The sequence below is a fragment of the Saccostrea cucullata genome, unplaced genomic scaffold, assembly GCF_032062105.1.
Source record: "Saccostrea cucullata isolate Sc308-1 unplaced genomic scaffold, CSIRO_AGI_Scuc_v1 ctg157, whole genome shotgun sequence".
Lineage (NCBI taxonomy): Eukaryota > Metazoa > Mollusca > Bivalvia > Ostreida > Ostreidae > Saccostrea > Saccostrea cuccullata.
The window spans coordinates 95146-100606 of NW_026918429.1; the positions used below are offsets into that span (position 1 = coordinate 95146).

Below are 5461 nucleotides of genomic sequence, written 5' to 3' on the forward strand. Positions count from 1 at the left end.
CACCAAATGTTTTCCCATAGACTTCCATACAAACGTGAGCCCCTCTCACTGATACATATATTGAATTTCGGGCAAATGACCTTTTTGTCGTGAAAGTTCGAGATATTGGAAAACAAAACATGCCAGAAAAAATATATGGTCACGCGGCACTTTTACTTTCAATTTCCATTTGTTTACAACAAGGTGCGTTTGACACCAACTGAAAATCTCTAACCAAAGAGCACCCCTCCCTTCAAATTTTTACCTGTTACTCCTATATATCTCAAAGAAACCCAAGTCTTGATATGAGATTTTTATCAACTTTATTTCACTTGTCAAATACATAACAAGTCTTTTCTCTTATTGACCAATCACGCGCCAGGTAGCATTTTCTCCTCCGCACAACTTTGGGTGTCCAAAATGTCTGCGCCCATGTATTTATTTATGTAGGGGTTTTTCCTATAGAGTAAAAGAAACATTTATAAAAAGTGATCAATTTAGTAAATTTAGAACATATATCCATTGCTTATCTCACCTCTTGAATATTGGGACTGACAGTCTTAGCTTAAGTATACCATTGGCTGTTACATTTCACACCCCAGTCAATCAGACCAACATCTGTGAAACAGAAAAGATGTCTATAAATTGAAGCATTTTTCTATTTTTCTTTCAAACTTTTAAAATAAAATGATTAATCTAGCACATGGTTTGCTTGTTTTTCTTATTATCTCTAATAATTTCTCAAGGTAGATCATATTAATCATTCAGGGTAGCAGGTACCCGTTATTAATGAAAAATGAAGAAAATCAGCAGGTTTTTGTAAGAAAAAGCTGGGTTATGGAAAGAGTGAAAACTAATGTAGATAAAATAATCAATGGAAAGAAAGAGAATTATATCTAGTTCAAATGTACATAAGATTAAAACAAATTCCATCAGCAGTGGGTTGCTGGCATCAGAGAATCAAATACATCCCCACTGAAAATTTTGTAATTTTGAAGGGGGGTGACCTACATTTTAGCCAATTTTCATGAACATTTCATGTAATTGATGTTGAATATGTATATTCTCATAAAAGGCAAATATATTTATTTGCATATCATTTCTTATTATTGACATAATTAATAAATTGATTAAATGCCAAGGGCAGATAAATCATATTGTCTGACTGAATACAGTGCTCAATTGTACGCAAAGTGTTTAAATAACCGCAGTTCTGAGGAAATTTATTTTCTAATAATCTATAAAAAGTTCTAAATAACTTAAATATTAAGAGATTAACTAGATTTTCGAAGAAAACCATACCTTGGAACTCTTAATGAAAGCAAAGGGATCATCCCGAGAGTGTCCATGTGTTGTTCATTGTAAGAGGGTAGGGTTCATTAATCTCTTCCTTCTTGATAATGCATTGCTGAAATACATTTTATTTTATTAAAACATACTAATAAATGCATCTAGTAGCTTATATAATAATTTTTAATTATTTACACCATCTTTTGAAATTTTTTTAAGCATTTGTGATGTAATACCTTTAAAATAAACATGTTAAAATAGAATTTACTCAGATAATTATTTCAAAAAATATCAAAGAAATTGAAAAAAAAAATAACTGCAGATAAATATGACTCTTGTTATTCAAATAAACCCAATTTAAACAAAAATCCTTCATTTTTCAGCATGATTAGAGCACAAAATTACCCCCCCCCCTTTTCAGCAGAATATCAAGATTGGATATGGCAAGGAGGCGGGATATTCAGACACCTTTTTCATAATTTTTTTAGTTATAATTTTGCATATTTATTGCATTTTCAATGTATTTTCTGCACAAATATATTGTACTGTAATTTCAATTAAATTTCCTACAAGTAATCTCTAAGTTTCACCAAAAGTATAACTTTTTTTTCAAGCCAGCACTGATTACATGACTGAAACTGGCTTTTCTGCTGGATTATGCCCCTTATGTAAAAACAAAGTCACCTAATTAGTTAACAACAGTCAAATTTTGTTATAAATTATTCAATCAACTCTGATTAACACAAATTTGAAAGAGGATTACTCAATCTGTTCCAATGTCTACACTCATAAAATACATGGATTTAAATGAATTTCTCAAACTGCGAGGGGGATATTCATATGTTTTGTGTATTGATGATGCCCATAAATATTGATATTGTATTATTTACAATATTCACAGTAAATTTCAGCATAAATATTTATTTAAAACTATTCACATGTACATTTATTGAAAATATGAGAGCTAGGGCAAAATTTTGGCATTTTTTTTACTATGTGCAGTCCCTATCGTGAGCCTCAATTTACCCAAACCCTCTAATTTTTAAACAAATAGTTAAAACTAACTAAAATATAATCTCAATGCCAAAAAAATAGGAACTGATTGATTTTTTGGCTGTAATCAATGTTTATCGATGAAATCATACCTTTTCTATAGGACAAACACCACCAAATGTTTTCCCATAGACTTCCATACAAACGTGAGCCCCTCTCACTGATACATATATTGAATTTCGGGCAAATGACCTTTTTGTCGTGAAAGTTCGAGATATTGGAAAACAAAACATGCCAGAAAAAATATATGGTCACGCGGCACTTTTACTTTCAATTTCCATTTGTTTACAACAAGGTGCGTTTGACACCAACTGAAAATCTCTAACCAAAGAGCACCCCTCCCTTCAAATTTTTACCTGTTACTCCTATATATCTCAAAGAAACCCAAGTCTTGATATGAGATTTTTATCAACTTTATTTCACTTGTCAAATACATAACAAGTCTTTTCTCTTATTGACCAATCACGCGCCAGGTAGCATTTTCTCCTCCGCACAACTTTGGGTGTCCAAAATGTCTGCGCCCATGTATTTATTTATGTAGGGGTTTTTCCATATGTATGCTTACTTTCGTTTTCCTGAATATTAAACTTTTAGCATTTTTATCAACGAAGTTACCATTATTATTTGTTGTTTCAAGTAAAGGATTTATAGCATTTTTGTCTACAGTACATGTATTATTCTGGGTAATTGCTAATTGCTCAGTCTTTTTTCTTACAACATCGTAACTATTCCAGAGACTTTACTTCCTGTTTCACTTTCGTTTTAAAGTGGAGAATTAATTATTCTATTTTAAGCATCACTGAAAAAAGAGATATCTCTTTAGCTTATAAACATATCTCTTTTTGAAAATCTAAAGAGATATCTCTCTAACTTTAAGAGATATCTCTTTTAACCTTGTTAAAGAGATATCTCTCTAACTTTAAGAGATATCTCTCACGCTTAAAGAGATATCTCTCTAGCTTATAAAGATATCTCTCTAACTTTAAGAGATATCTCTCTCACAAAAAGAGATATCTCTTTTGTTTAAAGAGATATCTCTCTAAGGTATAAAGATATCTCTTTTAGTCAAAGAGATATCTCTGTAAGCTAAAGAGATATCTCTATGTGTTAGAGAGATCTCTCTCTTATTGAGAGAAAATTTTTATTTCACGAATAAATAGTAAAACGGCTTGCCATATATAATGCTTGAAAAAAAGGCATGAGACAATGTTGAATTTCATATCCCAACGGCGGGGTTCACATATTCAGGACTCACATACTTTTTGACGACTGTGCTCGACCTAGCGCTATCGCACTGTCGAAATATCGCTTAAAATTCAACACAACAGGTGACTTTAAATTAAAATAATTCTGATGAATTTCAAATCAATATACTTAGCGCTTCCCAGTAATTTCAGTACTTTGATTGGTTCTTTTTTTGCTATCCTAACAGGCTCCTTGCCACAGGACACATAAAGGTTACAAATAGGAAAGTAGAACGTTTAATTGTTTATTTTATCATCTGCAATTTTGTGATGTTGATCAAAAGATATTTTTAAAAATCAATTCTTTAAAACAATATATCTTCATTTCTTTTAATATGTGTAAGGTGAATGTGTAGACATTGTTCTAAAATGCACTTAATACTTAAAATTATAATTCCCATCATAAAACAGACAGGGAGTACTGGGGAGTAGGGTGAACATTTTTCAGTTAAGTGTAAAATAATTTTTCTGGATGCCACAAACAACACTACATGCCTGTATACATGTATACTAGTATTTGTATATACTTGCTTTTTAATAGTTGATTTTTTTTTCATTTCTTCAGGCTTTTGTTTATTTCTTCCTCAAATGGACTTAACTTATCCCATAGTTTTATTCATTACATCTGATGCATAAGCGACCCTTTTCTGAAGAATGATGCTTAGACTATAAGCTATAACAGAGACCTAAACAAAGTCGCTTACAATAGCTACCACGGGCAGTTTTAAACCTGTTGGAGGAAAATAATTTACACACAAATACTTTTGAATATGAATACATTATTATCTCACCAGCATGTCATTGTGCAACAAAGTCGTCAGCATTTTATTTGTCCTTCGAACGGGTGAAACGTTTTGAATGCCACTCCTAATCCTATCGATAAATTTTTACACTAAACCAAGCTACGGTGCTGCTATGAACTTGACAGATCTACCTTTATTTACCCCTCACTGCCTGACGTCACGGCGTCAGGCTGTATAAGGATTGATATTTGCAAGATCCGAAACTAATAGATCATACCTAGAGAGCTAGATTTTGTGCAAGCTGATTTACATTGGAATTCTTTACCTGCATTTTAAAAGAAACAGTTTTCAGAAAAAAGAATGATATTACTGATGCAAAATACTTTAGTATTTACTTACTCTAGTCTTTTTCCATGGAACAATTATTCAATGTGATTCACCGTTTCAACATGTCCGTGTATCTTTTTATCTGCATTTCTATACTACTGGATCAGTCCATTTATATTCTACGAAATGGGTGAATCGCTCTTTTCGCGCCAAATGACACTTAGTAAGCGCATGAATTTTCCTTGAATAGTTCTATTGTGTGAATGGGTGTACTAACTTCTATGGAATTAAATAAAGTTTGTCCTTTTTAACCTCCTCCTACTATTTCAGAAATTCTATCTACAAATTTTATCCCATTCTTTTAAATGTTTAAGTAACATATCGTATATAGCAGCACTAAAGAAATGATTTTTTCTGATTTGTTTCCCGATCCCGCGGTTGTTTACTACATAAATGGACTAGTCCAATAATAAACAACGCAGTTCAACAAGTCGTGGTCTCCAGATGCATGAACATTTGTATCCCCGTTTCAGATGCACACAATATAGATAAGAAACCAGTACAAAACCTTGGATTTTTCTTTACACAAAGTCCTAAACATTGAATTTTCTTATTTCATTCTTCATATATGATAGTGGCACTACCCCTCCCCCCCTCCTTTTTAGGAAAAAAAATTAATGAACACACATTACTAATGTTTACTTCAGTGGAATAAATACACTACGACAAAATGTGTATTTTTAATTATATCCATCTTTTAAAATATTTACAATGCATGATTTTATTACAGATATTAATGATATTACATGCATATAATTATAGGTG

At 31.7% G+C, this 5461-nt stretch overlaps 1 long non-coding RNA gene across 1 annotated transcript; it reads right to left on the reverse strand.

Annotated features, from left to right (window-relative positions):
- Window positions 1–285: 285 nt before the first annotated feature.
- On the reverse strand, window positions 286–2864 carry LOC134265264 (uncharacterized). The gene is made up of 3 exons (XR_009991709.1): window positions 1282–2864; window positions 515–597; window positions 286–438 (listed from the first exon to the last, which is right to left on the reverse strand). It is a non-coding gene; the product is annotated as an uncharacterized LOC134265264 (long non-coding RNA).
- Between the last annotated feature and the right edge of the window lie 2597 nt (window positions 2865–5461).